We start from the raw sequence: 22933 nt of genomic DNA on the forward strand, positions 1-22933 counted from the left end.
ATTTCTGTGTCCACCACCATAGTCAAGATACAGAACAATGACATCACTAGGATACCTTGGTCTATCCTTTATAGTCATAGCTACTTACCTTTTCCTGCTCCCTAGCCCCTAGCAACTACTAATATGTTTTTCATTTATATGATTTGATTATTTTAAAATATATTATATAAATGAAATAATACAGTATATAATCTTTTTATATTGGTTTTTAAATTTTTGTATAATGCCCTTGAGACCTACACAAGTTGCTGCATGTGCCAATAGCTTAAAATTCCTTTTTATTGTTGAATAGTATTCCATAGTATAGATGTACCAGTTTGTTTAACCATTCACCTGTTGAAGAACATTTAGTTTTTAAGTTTTGGCTATGAGAAATAAAACTTCCACAAACATATATGTACAAATTTTTTGTATGAATGTAAATTTAGATTTCTCTAGAATAAACATCTAATGGTACAATTTCTGGGTCCTATGGTAATCATATGTTTATTTTTATAAGAAACAGATATACTCTTTACCAGAGTGACTGTTTCATTTTATATTCCCTCCAGCAACGCATGTGGGATCCAGTTTCTCAGCATCCTACAAGCGCCTAGTACTTTTAATTTTATACATTTTAATATGTATATAGTGATATTGCATTGTGATTTTTAATTTTAATTTCCCTAATGGCTACTGATGGGACATATCTTCCTATGTTCTTATTTGCCATCTGTATTAACAACCTCTTCAGTCTGTTTATGTCTTTTGCCTGTGTTATAATTTGATTGTTATATTCTAGTATTTTTTTTTACTCACAACCTCTTGTACATCTTATCTATGTTTTTACTAAAAATATTTTTTCATGGAATATAATAAAATTTTTATTAAACTTTAACCATTAAATTTAGATGGCTTACTTGTACTATGCATACTAATAAGTCATTTTATCATAGAAACAAATGGGACTTGTCTTGCACACTACTGTTTTCTCAAAGGTATTGGTTGTTTCCTAGTTTCTTGTGATATGCACAGATGCTAAAGAGCAACTAATTGCTTAGGTTGGTACTACAGGACTTGTGCTTAAGAAAAAAGTGTGATTTTTATGCCCAACTAAAGCTTACTGTTTGTGCATCTTTAAAGGAGACTGTTGGTCAACCACTTAGGCGACGTGGCTATCAGGGAGCAGAGCATAGTTGTACAGTTGTCTATGTTTGATTGGACACTGACAATGCCTTCTTACTCAGAAAAGATTAACTTTCAGCATCTGATGCCTCTCACCTCTTTTTGGTATTTTCTGTGAAATGTGTCCTAGATTTACTACTTGTGTTTTTTATTCAATAAGTTTAAGAGATAGACATAACTTTCATCTCTTTTTAATAAGTCATAACTGATGAATCTACATTTATACAAACTGTTAAACTAAAATAAGATCAACCTTAGTAATTAGTGAATTTAGGAGAGTAGGGGGAATAACTGAAGACTCTGTTATAGACAGTATAACAGAAAATTTTCTCTACTCTCTCCACACAAACTTACAGTGGTATCCTTTGTATAGAATTTCTCCTCAGCATAGAATATAATTCTCAAGTTATATAAGACCGTGCAATTTAATATTTAAAACAGAAATAATGCAAAAATATTCATTGAAAAATTAATAACAATTTTATGGATGAATAAACATATTTTAAATGTCATCAGAAAAACACACAGAACCATACATTGGGTAGCTTACAATAAATATCATATCCAGAAATCAGTTTGTGTCAAAAAGAAATGGTTGAAGAAATCTAAAATGCACTGAAATATAGACTAGCCTAGAGAGTGCTTGAAGAAGGGAAACAAAGAAATAAATAAATAATCATTTATATAATTTTTCCTTTTTGTAAATGATTAATTGATTAATGGGAAGACAGGATTATGCAATTCAAACACCCAATATCAGTCAGAGATTCTATCCCAGTTTATGAAGTGCCAACTGGTTTAGAGAGCTCAAAGGAATGTTCCAGGTTGTTTTTTCTAGGTAAAACATTTCCATTTTTGAAAGTTCTATTTGAGCATTTGATCAATGAAGAAGCTGTCCTGGAAGAGACCCAGACATCTGGAGCAGGTTGGTAGTATAATATGCCATGTGGATGGATGTGTGGCAAGCTCTGTTGGTGGCATAATGACAGATCAAGAGAGCTTGGGTAAAGTCATACATATAGTGCCAGAGAACTCAGGAGCATTTATCTTTGTATTCAGTGGTATGCACTCAGCTTTTTCCATAGCCTACCTCTGTGCTAACTATCTGCAATACATGAAATAAAAATGTCTGTTCTCAAAATGTTGAAAAACTCATGTGGGAGAGAGACAAATGATCATGAAATACAATAGGAAATAAATTATTATGATGACAGCAAGTATATAATATTCCCCTCATACAGAGGAGCTCTGCTTCATGCCTGTAGGGATGATGGGGTGGAACAGGTAAAGAAGAGGTTATGAATGAGGTGAATACTGAGATGAGCCATGAAGGTAAAATAAAAATTTGCTCAGGAAACATAGGGAACAGGAGAAAATTGTGCCAGGCAGATGGAAGAATGGGCGAGTGCAAGGAGAATTTTGCCCAGTGCTAATAGTTTGCTATGGCAGGAATATAAGGGATGTATAAAGGGGGTGGGGGTGGGATGGGGAGGGAGAGTGAGGGATGCCATGATAGGCAAGAGCCAAGTAAAGACAGTTTATTGAAGGGTTTAGGGTAGGCCAATGAAAATGAGAAAGGTAGCACTAGGGAAAAGGTTTTGCTGCATGCTGAAATCATTTGACTGGTGTCCAAGGAAGTAAAATAAGGGAGGCTACTACACTGTATTTCATATATATATAAATATATACACAAGAGGTGAACAAAAGTAGATTTACAGTTATGCGTATGTGAAACACAGAATTTATTATTTATTTATTATTGCATTCTTCTTATTGACCTACTTTTGCCCACCCCTGTATGCCTCTTGAACCACTGTGAGGGCTTTATGGAGATCTATAGTAGGCAGGAAATCACTGAGTTGGTGGTGTGTACACATTCCAATTTATAAAACACTTTGAAATTGCTCTCCAAAATGCTGCACCAGTTTGTGTTCCAACCAGCAAGTGGGCCAAGGTTCATCCTTGTCTTAATTCCCATTATCCTCTATTAACACTTGATATTATCCAGTTTTTAAATTTTTACCAATCTAATGCTTGATATTATCCAGTTTTTAAATTATTACCAATCTAACAGAATTCACTGTTGCCTGAATTTATATTTCTCAGTTTTATGGCAAGATTGAGCATTTTACATGCCATTTGACTTTTCATTTCTACTTTGTTCCATTCTTTTTGCTTTGCTCATGTTCTCTTTTCCATTGTGGCTTTTGAAAAGTCTGATGTCACAATTCTTGCTCGTTTCTAGGTAATATTATCTTTTTCTTGAAAACCTAGATGTCCTGTTTGAGTTGAGTATTCTTAAATTATTCTGCATGTGTTTTAGGAATATGTTTTTTCCCCTCTCATTTGTATTACATAGTACTCTCTATGATCTTATTGAGTTCTGGTGTTTTTCTTTAAATTTGAGAATTTTTACAAATGATTATCTTTTTAATTGCTAGACTTTGTTAATTAGTTTCATTCATCATCTTTATTTTAAGAAACTAGAACTTTGTAGCTGTTTTATATACATTTTTTCTTATTTTAAAAATATATTTTATTGATTTTTTTACAGAGAGGAAGGGAGAAGGATAGACAGTTAGAAACATCGATGGGAGAGAAATATCAATCAGCTACCTCTTGTACACCTCCCACTGGGGATGTGCCCATAATCAAGGTACATGCCCTTGACCAGAATCCTTTCAAGTCTACAGGCTCTATCCATTGAGTGAAACCAGTGAGGGCAATGTGGCCTTCTTTCTTACCTCGGGGCTGTCATAATATGCCTCTGTCTATGATAGTTGTCCATGATAGCTGGTTTTGTGATCTGCAAGTTGAGTTTAAAGAGTAGCTGGAACATACCCTGCTCATTTTCATTATACAAAAAAATGTTTTATCATTTATTTTATTGTTTGTTTATTTTCCCATCGTTAGAATATAAACTTCTTAAGTGTACTCCATTCTTACTTATGCACATGGGCTGATGAAGCCCTCAGCATCAATACTGTGGTTGCACAGAGTAGAGTAAAGGGATACAACATTAGTTTAGAAAGAAAGACAGGGGCTAGATCAGGTGACCATGATAAACCAAGGTATAGATTTTGGATTTTATTTCCAGTGTGAGGAAATCCTATGGAAAAATTTTAAAAGAGGAATGAGATGGTTACTCTGTCTGCTGTGTAGAGAAGATATTGAAGGGGAATAGGAGTAGACTCAAGGAGACCACTAAAGGAGCTCCAACAGCATTTTGGGTGAGAGATGATAACTTAGAGACAAGTGTGGTAGTGGGAGATAAACAGGATTAGGTGGTTTTGGCATATGTTCTAGAAGTAGTGTTGTGATGGATTGAGAATAGGGAGTGGGGGACAAAGGAAGTCTAGAATGACACCTAGATTCTTGGCTTGAGCAATTGATAGATAATAAAATGATTTGCTGGAGATGGGCAGACAGAAATTAAATTTGTGCACCGGGACCGGTTTGGCTCAATGGATAGAGCGTCGGCTTGGGGACTGAAGGGCCCCGGGTTTGATTCCGGTCAAGGGCATGTACCTTGGTTGCGGGCATATCCCCAGTAGGGGGTGTGCAAGAGGCAGCTGATCGATGACTCTCATTGATGTTTCGAACTCTCTATCTCTCTCCCTTCCACTCTGTACAAAAATCAATAAAATATATTAAAAAAAAAAAAAGAAATTAAATTTGTGGGAAGAAATCAAGAATTGTTGTTGTTTTTGTTTTTGTTTTTTGTTTTTTGGCCCAGCCAGCATGGCACAGTGGTTGGGCATCAATCTATGAACCAGAAGGTCATAGTTTGATTCCTGGTCAGGGCCAATGCCTGGGTTGCATGCTCAATTCCCAGTGGGGGGCATGCAGGAGGTAGTTAATCAATTGTTTTCTTTCATCATTGATGTTTCTATCTCTTTATCCCTTTCCCTTCCTCTTCAAATCAATAAATATATTTTTTAATTTGTTTGAACACCAAAGTAAGAGCATCTGAGTCATTTAAATATAGAAGTCAAATAACAGAGAATTCAAGATAGAGGTCATAGATTTGGGTATTCATTAGCATATAGATGATAAGTATAACAATAAGATTACCTAGGGGAGAAGCAAATATATAGAAGAGAAGGAGCCTGGGATTATGATTGAGATATTGAACACAGGAAGAGGATATAATGAAGGAAACTAAAAGATTATCATATGCCAATAAAACTATTACATTATAATTTTAGGCCTTGAAAATGAATAATTTAAAAGCTTTGAGGAAAGTTTTCACATTAATAAGTACATAAGGTGAAGAAATAGCATCTGTCAAAATAGGTGAAAGAGCATGGTATTTAGGAAACCAAGTGCAGAAACTATTTTATGAAGTAGGGAACGTTTGAGTGTTTTAAAAAATAATAAAAAGTCAGCGAAGAAAAAGAAATGATCATTGGCAACTGCAAAGAGCAATTTCAAAGGATGATGGGAATAGGAGCCTGACTGAAGAGGGTTGAGTGTTGAAATGAGGAGAGAAGTAGAGATCCACAATAAAAAATCCTTTCAAAAATAATGCTGTGAAGAAGAGTTGAATAATTAGAAATGTTGAATGCACTCTGTTTTCTCTTTTTGTCACAGAAGAAATCAAATGTTGGCTCAAGTGAAAGAAAGGGGAAAAGAAAAAAAAATCAACAAAATAAAATTTTCCAAATCAAATGGAAGTAAAAAAAGTAATAAAATAATTGGTTTTCTTAGAATTTTTTAGATATTAAGTACTAGTTTCTTGGGGAAAGTTTTTATCTTTTTTTCAAAAGAGCTGAAAAACTATGTAACTAGTCATATTTGAGAATTTGGTGTTTAAATTATATTGATACTAAAATGCTTAGATAATTTTTAGTTATCTATACTAATAAAAGGGTAATATGCTAATTAGACTGAGTCAACTGGCCATCTTCCAGATGTCCAACTTCCTTCTGGACAAAACCATGGTCATGGAGGCTGAGGCAGAGGCAGTTAGGGGCATTCAGGCCTACCAGAAAGGGCAGTTGGGGGCAAGATCAAGCTGGCAGGGAAGGGCAGTTAGAAGCAATCAGGAAGGCAGAGGCAGTTAGGGATAATCAGACTGGCAGGGGAGGGCACTTAGGGATGATCAGGCAGGTAGGAGGTGAGCAATTAGGAGCCAGTGGTCCCAGATTTCGAGAAGTATCAGGCCTAAACTGGCAATCAGACATCCCCCAAGGGGTCCCCAATTGGAGAAGGTGCAGGTTAAGCTGAGAGAATCACACCCCCTCCCTCCTTGTACCAGGCCACTAGTAAATGTATAAAAAATTAGTGATATGACTATATTCTTGAAATTTAAAAATTGTCATAGGCCACCCTGACCAGCATGCTGCAGTGGTTAGAGCATGGGTCTACAAACCAAAGGGTCATGAGTTCAAATTCCATGTCAAGGGCATAGAACTGGATTGTAGGTTTGATCCTCAGCCCCAATCAGGGCATATGAGAGAGGCAATCAACCTCTCTTTCTCTCTCTCAACTAATCAATGAAAAAACATCCTTGGATGCAGACTCACAAAAAAAAATTATCATATGCCAATAAAACTATTACATTATAATTTTAGGCCTTGAAAATGAATAATTTAAAAGCTATGAGGAAAGTTTTCACATTAATAAGTACATAAGGTGTAAAACTTTGCAATTTATTATAGATTTTTGAGCTAATTTACTATAATTAATATGAATAAAACATATTTCCTTGTCTAAATATTCTGTTTATATATTCCTCTCTAATGATGAAACAAAAGGACTAATTTGTTAAAGATGTTCTTTAATTAATTCCAAAGGGAATACTTAGAATATAATATGCTAACCGGTTTTGCGCAATTCCTGATTTTTCCCACTTAGTGACATCCACAATTTTATAATCGCAAAATATTATAATTGTATAGTAAAATGACTCCCCAGCTCCAGAGTGCCCAGATAATTTTCATTATCAATTGTGTGATTTAACATAAAGAACACTGGAATTAAGACATGTGTTCTCTAGGTCTTCTTCAGCTATTAATTAGTTGTACAATCTTGTGTTTTGTTTTGTTTTGCTTTTTAGTTTGGTTAAAAACAATTTTTATTTTTTATTTTGTAAGGTGGACATAAAAAACAGTTTTTTTTCTGAAAAAGTAGGACCTTTCCACCACGAATACAGACAGGGAAATAGGTAGGCAGACAGATAGATGATAGCTCGGTAGATAGACTGATTAGTTATGGTTAAGGTGTATTGCCATTTGCTGTCAAATGCTTGCCCAGTTGGGAAAAAGGAAGGACCCCTACTTCAAGGGAAAGTAGGCTTACACATCTCTTTACTTAATACTTAGAGTGATACATACTGTTAATTATTAAGACAGAGATAAGGAAGGTCCGGCCTGAGGACCGTATAAGGCCCCAAAATCATTTGGTTTGGCCCTGTCAAGGCAACCACAGGGGGAACTCGAAATTCTATAAACCTAGAAATTTTTTTCATACATACAATTTTATTAAGTGAATTATATTAAGTGAATGATGTTATAAATAGCCAAATGGCCCTTGGCAAGGAAAAGGTTCCCCACCCCTGCATTAAAGGAACAGAACTCCATCATGTATGAGGGAGGTGGTGGCTTTGGTCAGGGAAAAGACAGTACTTTTTCCAGGTGCCTTCTTTTATGGTGCTACCTGAGTATTGTCGAGGCCCCTTTGGCAGTGGCTGTACTGCACATGCACAAAACAACTCACCCACCTTCTCAGTCACAACCTAATATCCAATGTAGGCAGTTGGGCCTAATGTTTAGCTGCTATACTAGAACTAAATTTCATTTTATTAATGATTTAGGTTCTATATGCTCCAGAAGGATCTGGAGGCAGAACATTTATTTGACGAGGCAGGTTGTATATGGATTTATTTAGATTATATTAGATTTTAAGGAGTCCACTACTTACAATTTACTTCTATAAAGAAATTCCCATAGCTAAAGATTAGTTTGCTCAATGGCAAAACAATGATAAAATTAGGAACTTCCCAAAATCTCAGGCAGAATGCTTATAAGACCCTCTAAGATAATGCCTATGAAGTTTCTTAGGTAAGTTTATAAAACATTACCAATAGAAGACAGCTCTAAAACTGCCTCATTTTCAGTGTTCAAACGTTATAATTCTAATCACATTAGATATATGTTACAATATATATTTGTTACCCTTTGAAGGGTACTAACTTCTAAATTCCATGACCTTGAAGAAAAGTTTAGTTGTCTCTTCATAGAGCCAAACTTCTCTTAGCTTTGGAAGTCATGATGGGCAGAACAAATGTGGGCCCATGACATGGTTCTGACATTAGAAGTAAACATCAGATGATGTCATGTGCATGGAATATGAAATGTGTCACTCTTTAACCTACCTCTCACATGTCAGACCCTTTATTAATATGCTCTGTCAAGATGGTGTCTATGCTACTAAATACACATAGAAAATTTGAACGAAATTCAGAGAATATGATAATTATTAATGACTTAGTAAAAGGACATAGGAAGAAAGGTCAAAGAAACTCAGAACTTTTCATAGAAGACTTAAGTATCTTTACAATTTAAGAGTTGGTAATTAACCATTAGAAAATACAAAATCAAGAAGAGTAATCTGGCTGTTAAAGTTGTTAGGCAATAGAAGACAGTTTCCAAGGGACAATGTGGAATCTTATCTACAGGTTATTAAGGATTTGAGGTTTTTTTGCTTGGATGGTTTCAATCTAATGTTATCTCAAGTCACAAGCTTAAACTCCTTGACCGCTTGAGGTCATTTATAAAAATGGTAGTCAAACTTATCGGAAAGGACACGTGTATTCCCTCCATGTCAGACTTAGAGCTGGAACAACAGGATAGAAATTGAGACTCAACATTTTCATTCATATTCTCATTCCATTGATATTTTGTTGAAATAAAAATTTACCCAGTACATACAAAAATTATTTAAATGTTCCATTTCTGTTTCCCTTCTTGGAGATTTGATGTCCCACACATAATTGCTGAACACACTCTGAATTTACTCCATACTAACTTTACTTATATTCTCCTCTCCCCTAGGAATGCCTTTGTTCACCCTTCCCATCTGTTAAAATACTACTATTTTACTCCCTATTCCTTAAGGCCAATTCAATTGGCATTTCCTCCAAGTAAACTTCCTTAGTTCTCTCCTTCCACTTTGTTGGAACTAATTTCTCCCATATGCACATATGGAAGTATAGCTTCTCTAGCAATTTGTACCTTTATTTTAACTCTGCTTTTGAAAGTAGATGCTCAATTATATAGTTGCCTTCTCTTCTAGAGATAAAGTCCTTTGAGAATAAGAGAAATTATTCATTCTCCTATTCTTCATAGTGCAGTGCAATTATATTTCTCAGGGAATATTTCCTGCAATAATTGATTTTATAGGCTCCTGTATATTCTTTTCTTTGTAACTTGGATAAGCTCCCTTATCCTAAGAAAAGTAATCTGTTTTAAAACTATGCATAGAATTTATATCCTCAGTGGCAATTTTAAAAACTAATTTCTCTAAGACATTGGTACACTATTCCAGGCTCTAGACACAAATCTGTATGAGTTACCCATTGCTGCGTAATAAATTACTCCAAAAACTTAGTGGATTAACATTTACTTTTTAAAAAAGCCTCACACTTTCTGTGGGTCAGAAATTGGCTTGTGTCCTCCCTGGTCTTCTGCTTCATGATCTCATGGGTTGCAATCAAGGTGTCAGTGCAGAGTCTGCAGCTTGATCTGGAGCATCCACTGGGGAAGGATCCCCCATGTGGTTGTTGCTGTTGGCTTGAGGTTCCTTGCTGGCTATGGAGAGAAGTTGCTCTCAGTGTCTTGCTACAAGGGCCTTTTGAATATGGCAGTTTGCTTCATCAAAGCTGGTGTGAGAGAGAATCTCTGGAATCTAGAGCTTTTGCTAGCCTATTCCCATCCTATTTACTGATTCTCAAGCTGCCTTAGATTACATAAGCTATTGAAGATGGGGGGAAAAAAATCAATCTTTTTCATCTGTAATTCCTGATGATATACCACAGGGCACAAAGAATGTCTCCTGACAAAAGTCAAGTAAGTTTGAGAAATGAAACAAAATAAGATAACACTTGAGAAGATTCACTAAACAAATAAATATTAAAAGTTCTGATTCTATATCTATATCTATATTTATATCTATATCTATATCTATATCTATCTATCTATCTATCTATCTATCTATCTATCTATCTATCTATATGACTTTTGAGCAAAGGTTGGGTCTAGTTATACAAAATTAAAAAATAAATACAGTATTCATGAATTTTGCACCTAAGGATTCAACCGACTGTATTTTCAAAAACTATATTTTCTCACTCATAACTACTTTCCTAACTGTGGCAGAAAAAATACTGTTTCAATCCATGGCTGATTAAATCTGTGGAGGCAAAGGGAAGATTGTAGAGTCTAAAGTTATACATATATTTTCAACTGTGGGGGGAGGGTGTTTTCAACCCCCACTATTGTTTAAGGATCAACTGCATCAAATTTCCATGTAAATAAAACTGTTTAACTCTTATTTTTTCAGGGTTTCACAAATTTGTTTAGAAGAGATTTCTTTAACAACTTATAAAATTAGTTCTCTGCAGAATGTACTTGTGTAAATAAGGTATTATTAATATAATGAGAAATAATCATTTCTGTGAATACTCAAAACACAGAGAAACTGAAAGCATTTAAGAAGCATTTTATTTCATGTAAGCTACCTAGGCTCTGGGGGCAGAAGACTGAGTGGTATAGTGTGTAGCAGGCACCTTTGTGCTAATTTCATGAAGAAGTTTGATAAGCAATAACTTGGATGAGCACAGCACACAGGTGTGTAGAGGCAGGTACAAATCCAGCCAAGAAGTCAATTATGGAGCTTTTTTAGTAAAACTTACTTGAAATAGGCAAATTATTTACTTAACTCTTACAAACATAGGATATTTCCTCACCACTCTAGCTTCTTTTCCTCTCCCATGTTTTTATTCTTAAGAAGGTCCGTGGGTATTGAGGGAGGGGACAGAAAAGAGATGGAAATCAGCTCACAGTTGCATTACTATTGCCTGGGCCATCAGTTATAGAGAATTGAACATCAGGACTGTGTTTATCTTACTTATACAAGGCCAAGATAAAGTGGGGTGCAGTGGGGAGAACAACATGGAAAGGCTCTTCTAGCAGAGGACTGAGATTGTTTCAGACAACTATGAAATCTGCAGAGCCATGACCCACTGCCCGATGGGCTCTGATTTTATCCTCTAGTAAGACTTCACCCCCCTCTTCCTCCAAAGCACAGTATAAATAAATTGTTCTGGAAAACATCAAAGTTATTTGAAAAGGTCCATTATGGCATATTATATCTTTATGCAAAATGGCTGTTTAACAAGATTACCTCCTTGAACTTTTCACATGAATAGGAAAGCCAATCTCATTTGCTAATGGAAGCTTTACAGCAGATCCTTTCACTGCCCTTGTCTCTTTTTACCATTATTTTATAGATAATAATTTACAATTTGTGTAAGCTATGGGCAAATACGGCTAGAGCATAGGGTGATATTCTCAGTGCTGCCATATGGTATGAACATCCCAAAGGTACAATTTAAGGAACATAGTCCTTGCCTTATTGGCAGCTTGAAGGGAAATGCAGAGGGCAGGTGATACTTGCCACTGAGATGAGACCAGGGCTAACTTCATAAGCTCCCAGCCTTTGCTCAGAAGTTTTATTCATAAGACACTGCTTGCATCAGTTATCATTACGGAGGTCATGCATTCATGAGGAAGGAATTGCAGCCCTCTTACCTGTGATTGGAACATGGAGATGATGCTGTAGTAATTAGGCTTCCACTGCTGTTAGTGATTATTCAAGTAAATAAGGGAATAGACAAGAGTGAACAGACCAGTACAAATGTCTTAGCAAGAAGAAAATGTACTGGACAGGGAGCTTACACAGCACTCAGATCTCTTAGTAACTACCTGCATGAGTTTGGGCTCTAGTCAAGTACTGGCTTCTACTTCTTGTCATCTGTAGGAATCGCTCCCTTAACATCATAAGAAGTGTTTTATGTTCTATATTTGGGAAATTCTTGTGCAATTTTATGTTAAGTGAATGATTCTCCTCTGAGAAGCAACCCAAGATGGTTTCAATTATTTTTCAGAAGGAGAAAGAAAGGAGGTTATAGGGGGAAACCTAGGTTCCTTGGATAGGAGTAGGGAGAAAAAAGAGAGAACTGAATTAACTCCCAACTGTATAATAAGATGGAAAGAATAGAAAGGAAGCCAAGGAGCTTTGGAATTTAATTTTTTCATAGGTGACATTATAAACATTTAAATGATATTTAGGATACTATTTTAGGGAAAGTGTAATTTAGGTTTTAATTTGGTTTTGGTTCTTTTAGTCACAAGTACAAAGTAACTGTAAACTTTAGGAAAGAGGGAGGGTTGCAAAATTACTAATACATCAAGATTTTCATTAGGACAAGAAAGAATGTTTTTCTATTGTAAAACTTACTGTTATTAATGGATGAGCAGTAACCACCTGAAAACCAATTTTAAGCCTATTAACTCTCATTTTGCCCATATTGGGACAATTGTTATTTAACCTCTCTGGTTGCCAGTTTCTTTGACTATACATGAAAAATAGAGTCCTTGTCAACAAAAGTCATCTTAATAATGTTAGGAATCACAGGATTTCTGAGACTTGAACCTTAAGAAAAAGCCAAAGATAGGGGAGATGTTTCTTTGCTGCAATTTATTTTGGAAAACTATATATTTTTTCAAATTAGCATGATGTAAGAATACCAAATCAAAAAATCAGAAGTAAAATATGCCTTTTCTCCTTCAATGAACCTTCATCATGTGTTGAAGCACTTGGACTAAGAGTTAAAATTTAAAATGGGCAGCCTTGAGAAACTTTTGGTGTGTGTGTTAGCTGAAAAGCCCTTTCTTACAGATAGGAAAAATAGGGTTAGGAAATTTATCCTTTGAGGACCAGAGATAAAGAAGACCCAGTACCTAATAATGGTGATGCCAAAACTCTGAGCAAAACTGGCTAGGGCTAGGATTACATTTTAAATGCTTAAGGCAAATTTACTCATTTAAGAAAAATCATAAGCTGTCTTAAATAAGGCAAATAAAAGGAATCCTGGGGGCGGGGGGGACACAAAAAGAAAGACTTTTGTGATTCTGGTAGTCTACAATACTTATAATGTCTTAATCTTACATTCACTTAAAAGAGGGCATATACTAGTTGTGTTATTTTGTAATAAAATTAATTTTTTAAGCAAACAGTATAATATATCCACCCTTTTTAAAAAATGTGTAACATAAACATTGTCTTTTCACAAGTGGTAAAAAATAATGCATCCATACAATGTTTACCATAGACACATCATAAAGAGCAAAAATGGTTTATTTCACATGAAAGATAACATGTGAAATAGTGTTGTAAAGAACATTTCTACTATTTTGCCCATTTAAAGAAAATGTGTTTTGTTTGTTTCACTGGACAGTACTTTTATCCTGTATAGTTAAAAAAGAAATAAAAGCATCAGAATACATTTACATCCCTATCTTAAGAAAAGAGTTATGTTTAAAATATTGCATTTTTTCTTTCTTAACTAGATGTGGAGTTGGGGGAGATAAGAGATCAACCGAAGGGCTTGAATGCATGCATATAAAAATAACCAACAGATGCAAAACATTGGGGGGTGAGGGCATGTATGGGGGTGGGATGAGGAGGCAATGGTAAGATATGTACACATATAATACCTTAATAAAAGAAAAAAAGTAATTTAAATGACCTTTCTTTTCAGTAATCTAATGCATTTTCTGGCATAATGCTAATTTATACAACTACCGGTTTAAAAAACACACACACAAAGAAAACATTTGTTGGTTTTAGTATATATATATGTGTGTGTGTGTGTGTGTGTGTGTGTGTGTGTGTGTAATATGCAGACATAAAGGCTCATGTAAAAGATTTAATATGAAAAATATTAGAATGCTTTCTTTTCATTTATTCTGATGTGCTGTGAAGGTCAAAAGATCAATCCACACAGGCCAGTAAAGTTAAAAGTAATTTAATTAGGATTGTCTAGATCTGAAATATCATCTCACTTATTGCTAGTGGGGAAATATGTGTATCTATGTTTGTCAAAAGTGATTATGTACTTTTAAAACATGCAAAGATTTATACCATAAACCACATGAAGAAGATAGCCCTATAAAAAGGAAAGTCAAACTGGAAATGTTTAATGTGATATGATTTTTTAAAATAAGAGACATCTTTCCCTTACTATATGAAAATTATGCTTATAACAACCACAAAGGATCAGATAAGAAGTGTTCAACCGCAGTCCCTTGGCACCTAAAGGAGGCTGACTTGTCTCACTCACTAGAATGACATGGCATGGTTTTGGGGTCTCTCCCAGTAGGTTATATTTCAATGTCATGTTACTTGTTCATGTCAAAGAAACCCCATGTTGGAAAGAGGCCAACATTATCCATCATCATCAATCACCCTGTCCAAGGCAGTTCCAGAGACAGGACTTTGCAGGCTGCAAGGTGGAACACAGTACTTGGGGCTTAAGAGAAACTTTCTGGGGTGCTGAGCTCTTATTTGTTGTTTCCATGAACCAAACATGAGGGGCAGCTCCAAAGGACTGTTATTTTCCTATTGTCCTGCCGGGAAGTGCTGTTCAAATATGGTGAACATAATGTATCTGTTTGCTACTTTGTCTAAGATTCCTGAATGCTAGTGCTATAAACTGGTGGGATGATTGTTTTATAGACACTTATAATTTTTCCCTCAATCTTTCTTTGTAGACACCAAATCCACAGAGAAAATGATAAGAGAAATTATAATTAACAATTAATAAATAAGACTCTGCAGCAAGGAACATTTCTTATTCCCAAAGTCATCTAGATCCATTTAGTGACTGATTGCATAAGCAATTCTGTCATCTGTGACCCTGCAGTGAGACCTCTCATTATAAAGAAGGTTTCACAAAATTATTCAACCTTTTACAGAAAAATGGAGTTGATGCAAAATTTAATCCTGCATGTAAGAGTTTTCCAAGTGCAGATATATGTTGCCTAGAGTCCAGTTTCAAAGAGGTTTAAGGTTTTTATTTATTTTCCCCCATTGAGCATTTTCCTAAGTCTTGCAAACCTCTAAGTTTTAGCCTTGTCTTATTCACAGGCCAAAGTGGGGCAGCAAAAGAAGAGGGGGTGGGAAGGTGTTTATCAGTTTACTGGTCACAGTCTTCTGAATAGCCCTCACTGTGGAGACATTGGTTCCTGACAGGATGCTACAACAGTATTCAGACTGCATTTCTTCTGCTGTCCTGAGATCTAAACAACTAAAGTTGGTAAAAGTTTAGAACTTTTTTATGAATCAAGAAGACAAGATTTAAATGGCAACAAAGAAGGGAAGCTGTTAAGCCATTTCCACGATTGACTTCCAATGGAGTAACCAGAGCGGAACAGAACTTGGGGCTTCATGTTGAGTTCCAGATTGCCATATGGATTCAGATGAAAGTTAAAGTCACTGAGTTGGCTACTTTTCAAATCAGATACTTGAAAATGTGGTGGGAACACAGGGATGGGTTTAAAAATACAGTTTAATTAAAGATCACAACATGTTTCTCACAGCTTTCCCGTGTTTAAGATTGGCAAGCCCAAGATGGGTCCACACCAATGACCATGGACAGAAAGAAAAATACTTGAGTCTCATGTTTTTATAGCAGTATTTACAGACTTTTCTTATAATGCTTATAATTTCACAGTAAAAGATCTTGAGATGTGGCACCAAACAAGCCCAGTTTTGCATCCCAGGCCTGTTCCTTACTGTGTTATGTTGGTCAAATTGTTGTAACCTTGGTGTTTCTCTAGTGTTCTGGGTTCTACCAAGGCATAGCAAACCACCCCCAAACTTGGGGATAAGACAACATTATTTTTCTATGCTCATGGATTCTATAGATGGTATGGAAATGAATTATCTCTGCTCCACAATATCCTAGCCTCAGCTAGAAAGATAGAACTATAGGTGGTTAGAATCACTTGGAAGTTTTACTGCTCACATATCTGGCACCTGGGTTGGAATGAATCTAAAGCTGGCTCAGCTATCACTGTTACCTGGAGTAAGTACCTAGATCAAGCCTTGGACTTCCTCACAGTGCAGCAGTCTCAGGTGTCCAACTTCTCACATGGCAGTTCTGCGTTAGAAGGACAAATGTCCCAGTGACCAAGAAAGAAGATACATAGCCTTTTTAAGACACCTTTGAAGTCACAAGGGTAACTGATGGTGTACTATACTCATCAAAGTAGTCCCAAGACTACCCAGATTCAAAGGGAGAAGGTATAGATCCTCTTCTCAAAAACAATATCAAAGGATGTGTGGCCATGTTTTAAAACCACCAATATGACAACCTTACAGGAATGCTGTGAAGATTAAATGAGAAAATATACATAAAATACTATCATGCAACCAGGAAATTAACAGTTGTTTAATAATTAGAGTACTATTTAGAATACTATGGTAATTATTAAGGTACACATCTGACCTTTTCAGCTGTGAGCTCTCACAAGACACAGTCAGGTGGAATTTATACAGGATCAGCCTGTACTCATGCTGAGCCCTGGGCTGCATGTACTTAGTTATGCATTTACTGGTCTGTTGTTTGTTACAGGCCTAAGATTATGATTTAATTAGTGGACTTTTTTGGAATCTTGTAGGAGGCAGTGATACCTAAGATAGTTTTTTAAGGAATATTGTTCACTAGAGGTCTATTGCATGAATTCATGCACCAATGGGTCCCTCGACCTGGCTTGTAGGATTGGGCTGAACGCAGCTCTCTGACATCCTCCAAGGAGTTCCAGATTGCAAGAGGGTGCAGGCCAAGCTGAGGGACCCCACCAGTGCACAATCAGGGCCAGGAAGAGACACAGGAGGTTGGCCAGCTAGGGAGGGACCATGGGAAGGCTCTAGGGTATGTCCTGCCCTGTCTTGCTCAGTAACAATACACAGGACCCCAGCAGCAAGCTAACCTCCAGTCTTCCCCCCTGGTGGTCAGTGCATGTCATAGCAACTAGTCAACCTGTCGACTGTCTGCCCCCTGGTGGTCAGTGCTTGTAATAGGGAGTGGTTGAGCGGCCTTAGCATATCATTAGCATATTATGCTTTGATTGATTGGACAGACTACTGGACAACCAGACATTTAACTTATTAGGCTTTTATTATATTTTTACAAAGGTGCTTTGGAATTAATAACAAATTATATGTTGGACATTGATATTTATAAATGTATTAAAGAAGGTTTAATTTCATGAATATGTAACTGTATAAGTTTTTTTGAAAGTGTTGGGACCCTTATTGTCACTTATCAATGATATTTACTTAGTCTTAAGAGCACAACTTTTCCTTTAGATTTAATTTTTTTAATCCACACTGCCTGAGATTTCTCAAATCAACAAAAGAAGAGATTAGACAGGAGAATTTTGCGGGTCCAAATGAGTTTTCACAGCTGTAAGCAATAAAATTCAGCAGCCATGGCAACCCTCTCTAGTGTCCCAATAACATATCTGAAATGAGGTTATTAGAATTATTAATTCACATTAGTGGCCATTAAAATTACTACCTGCAGATTTGCTTCCTGAACATCCTTTTTGTGTATGTCAGAAGGCTTTGCTTTAAAAGGAATCTAGATACATAAATAGATGCAATTTATGATGTGAGGCATTAGAAGAGCATCAGAAAATAACAAATCTAGTAGCAAGATTGGGATAACTGCCTTGTGGAAAAGGAAAGTAGATTTAATTCTTTGTTCTCTTGATGATGGCAAAAAGCCAACCAGCCTCTGATTGTGGGAGTGATAACTGAATGCTCCTGAATTCCCTGGAAGGCACAACTTAAAATCCAACCCAGTGTGAGCTGTTTCATGAAATCCTGAGAAGAATCTGTACTAATAAAAGCCTAAGTGGCCCATATGCCCTTATGTGATGTCCTCATGACATCACAAGATGGCCGCCCCATATTGTCAAAAGATGGCCACCAGAAGATGGCCATCACAAGATGGCTATCACAAGATGGCCACTACAAATGACTGGCTGGGGAGGGCACTTGTGAGTGATTAGGTAGGCAGTGGAGGGTAGTTGGGGGTAATCTGGTTGGTAGGCAGAAGTGGTTAGGGGCAATCAGGCAGACAGGCAGGTGAGTGATGTTCCAGATTGTGAGAGGGACATCCGACTGCTGGTTTAGGCCCAATACCTGCAGCAGCCTGACATCCCCTCAGGGGTCCCATATTGGAGAAGGTGTAGGCTGGGCTGATGGAAACCACCCTTTTAGTGCACAAACTTCATGCCCCGGGCCTCTAGTATGAAATATTCTACTTTGGTGAGACATAAACAAAGTCAAAAGAAATCAGCTAAAAATGTCAGAGGGTTATGGGGTTCTTGGAGAGCCCACAGAGACTTGGCTCCTTCCCTTCCATCCCCCATTAACAACTCAGAAAACAGATGCCTGCTGTTTTAAGCAAAAGAAGAAACATCATTATAGGGAGGCCATGGGAAGAATTCATTAGGGGATGCAGCTATACAGCTGAGAAAGAACATTTTATTTAGGAAAATGAGCAGAAAAAAATACACACACACACACACACGAAAAAGAAACATAAAGATATAAGAGCATCTACCAGGGAACAGCAGTATATGCAATCCCTTGAGGAGGAAGGAACTGGTCAGTCACACAAAAGGTCAATATATGTGAGGAGCTCAGTTTTCAAATTGGGTTCACAAAAGGATCTTGCCTTTTTGAGCCAAACCTGAGTTCTTCACCCTCTCCAGGCTGTCTGCTGCTGGCCCAGGCATACAGGTCACCAGCGAGGAGTACTTCTCCACACTGTCTGCCCAAGGAAGAAGAGTTATGACCTCTGCACAAAGTACCGGACAAACTATAAGCATTCTATCTAACCATGTTCTGAGGCTGGAGAAAGCAGGTGAAGAAGTCAGGAGAAAAAGGTGGACTAATACTCATGTTTAACTTCACTTGTCATATTCTCCATCCACATCTTCAAATATACCATCCACAGAATACTTGGGTGTTACTTCCCAAGTCTCTGAGAAGCTAAGTCATATATAGTTCAGAAATCAGAAATGTTGGAATTACTGGGACATTCCATGGCTTGCAGAATGATTTGATGATATGTTTGAAAATGAGTCTGGCCTGAAAAACCAGGAACTATGTTTGCTCAAAGAGATCACACAGAGAGATAGCCCTTTCTCCATGGAAATTTATCATGGAGACTGGCTTAAGGAACCATTGACTGTGAACAAAAAATAGAGCTTATATGAGATTTTCTAATAATAGAGACCAGATCTACTTCTCTGTAGCGTATGTACCTGCAGCATGCAACTCTTCACGATTTCTCTATGTAATAAGTATCTGTTGAGTATTTTAAAAATAGATGGTAATTGTTAGTATTGTGAAATCACATTGCCATAAAGTTCTGATCTTTTGGCAAAAATGCCACACCTCTTATGGAATTACATGTTAAGATTTTTTAAAGGATTAACTGTTTTCATATTTGAGCATTGGGATGGCTTAATCCTCCATTTGACTTGATTTTTCCTTAGTGACAATAATAAATGAATTTTTTTTCTTATTACAAAGTAACTCAAATTGCAGTCTCTTTAATAAACGATACTGAGAAAATTGAACTGGTACATGGAAAAAATGAAACTAGACCATCAACTTACACCATATGCAAGAATAAACTCAAAATGGATTAAAGATTTAAGTGTAAATTAAGACCAAAACAAAACAGGTCACAAATAAAATAAATGGAAGCAAGCAAACTACTGGATACAGAGTTCAAAACAATGATTATAAGGTTGCTCAGGGATCTTAATGAGATCTACAAGAGACTTAGTGAGATTTACAAGAACCTTAGTGAGAATTCCAAGGACTAGTCAGCATATACTAACAAATAAAGAATAAAAAACAGTAGAATAGAGGATTCCACGAATCAAATTAAAGTTTTAAAATATGAGGAAGCAGAAAAAGACCTAAACAGAAGAGCAAAAAGAAAAACAATAAAAAAATATACAGATAGTATAAGGAGACTCTGAGACAACTTCAAGTGCACCAACATTCACATTATGGGGGTGCCAGAAGAAGAGAGAGAACAAGATAGTGAAACCTATTTGAAGAAATAATAACAGAAAACTTCCTCTACCTGGTGGAAGAAATAGACCTACAAGTCCAGAAAGTGCAGAAAGTTCCAAACAAGAGGAGCCTAAAGAAGCCCACACCAAGACACATCATAATTAAAATGCCAAGGGTTATAGACAAAAAAAAAAGAAAAAAAAAAAAAGAATCTTAAAAGCAGCAAGAGCAGTTAGTTACCTACAAGGGAGTGCTCATACACTCTCAGCTGATTTGTCAAGAGAAACTTTGCAGGCCAGAAGGGAGTGGCAAGAAATATTCTAAGTGATTAGTAGCAAGGACCTACAACCAAAATTGCTCTAGCCAGCAAAGCTATCATTTAGAATTAAAAGTCAGATAAAGAGCTTCACAGACAAGGAAAAGCTAAAGGAGTTCATCACTGCCAAACCAGTATTACATGAGATGATGAAGGATATTCTTTATGAGGAGGAAGAAGGAAAAAAGATAAAAATATGAACAAGAAAATTGCAATAAATACATGACTGATGAATCTCAGAGGGAAAGGGGGTAAAGGGGATAGAGACTTGGTGGTAATGGCCAGAAGGAGAGGAGAGGAGCCTTGGTGGAGGCTGACAAAAAGAGGGAAATGAGGACATCTGTAATAATGTCAACAATAAAAATAAAGTTAAAAAAAATAAATTAAATCAGTTATACATTTCAATGAACAGTATTACCAAAAAAATTAAAAAGGCTCAGAGAAGACTTGCCATTTATAAAAAATAAATAAATAAAAGGAATAAAATTAAAATAAACAAATAGCAGTTAATGTGTCAATAAGAATAGATTTAAAGAAACGTAATACTGAGTGCAAAAAGCAAATAGTAAAAAAAAATATTTCTGTATCCATTATGCAACATTTTATAGAATTTTAAAGCACAAAAGATAAAGTGTTTCAAATTTAACACATTGCAAAAGTCCCAAAATAGAAAGTGAATAATACTAAAACAAAAACAAAAACAAACAAACAAACAAACAAACAAAAAACACCCATAGGTAACTACCTTCCAGCCTTTTTTCTTTTATGTGTCTTTCTATTGTGTGTGTGTGTGTGTGTGTGTGTGTGTGTTTTGTTTTTCTTGATAACTTGCTTCTGTTTCTTTTTTAAAAAAACTAAAAACATTTTTAAAAATGGTTTTATTGATTTTAGAGAGATAAGGGAGAGGGAGAGAAAAATAGAAAATCCACGAGAGAGAAACATTAACACTGATTGGCTGCCTCCTACATGCCCCTTCTGGGAATGGAGTTCCAAACCCAGGCATGTGCCCTGACTGGGAATGGAATTGATGACCTCTTGGTGCATGGGTCAATGCTCAATCACTGAGCCACACCAGCTAAGCAAAACTTGCTTCTCTTTTCCCTGATCACTATTTATACCATTTACTTAGATTCCAGATCTGAACCATTACTCCCATATGGTTCTTTTCTTCAATCTGAAAATTTTGAATGCAGCCTCAGCAACAACTTTCTGCATCAATTCTAGGTTATTGATCACTTTATTCATTAATACCCTGCTTATCTTAGCCTCTAACTCTTAGAAACTTCTCTTCTTGTGCAATCTTCACATGCTGATTCTTCCTTTAACTGTTGAGAAGAATGGGGTGGAGATTAACTTTGTTTGAGAGGTGGCCCTGGTCTGCTGGGTCATTTGTCTAAAACATTTGCCTCTGATTCCCTAGACATTCCCCCCAATTTCTTCACAAACACTTATCCTTTTCTTCTGTCTCTTACTACCATTCTCCTTCCATTTATTCACATCCTATCCTCTGTCACACTGTTTTTGCCATTTCCTTTGTACTTTCAAAATCAGTGTGTTGTGTGTCTTGTGAAAATCTTAACTGCTTCCTATTCTGTCTTCCTCCTAGTTATTTATAAAGTTTCATTCACTTTGACACACAAAAATTCTTACTTAGCCAAAACCTTTCCCCATATATTCCCATCGTCATTGTACCAAAATAATCAGATTCATTCCTTCCATCTACAAAAAGCAGATTCTGCAAGTATTTTGACTCAGACAAATGCTCTGAAAGATACACAGATGTAGATGCACAGAAAACAAGAAAATCTAAAAAACACCACCACCAAATCCATCTCACAAATTCTCAGGCAATCATACTCATGTCCTTCATGTTTTCACCTCTTGGTAAATTCAGCTCATAATTATGTTTCTTCTTCATTTGTGGAGTAAGTGGAGTCATTCGTTGTGTGTAGCCATCGCCTCTGCCCTCTATTTCCTAAACACATCCTCCCTCAAGTTTTGGCTTTTAAATGTTTCTCTTCATACATTAAACTACCAACCTAAAAATGAACTCTGTTTGTTTCCTTTTTAAGACACCTTCTTTCCCTTCTTGACTGTCAATAACACCCCCCTTCTTCCCAAACTCAGGGGCTGGTATTCATCTATTATTTATCCATTTCCTCCTTGAGCTACATTCATTCCCACGGGACCTTTGCTCCACTTCCTGAACAGAAATCTTACAAACAGAGTGCTTTCTTTCTCACTTCCACTCTGACTTTAGTTTAGGCTGAAATAATT

This window comes from Pipistrellus hanaki, assembly GCF_964339955.1.
Source record: "Pipistrellus hanaki genome assembly, chromosome: 1".
Taxonomy (NCBI): domain Eukaryota; kingdom Metazoa; phylum Chordata; class Mammalia; order Chiroptera; family Vespertilionidae; genus Pipistrellus; species Pipistrellus hanaki.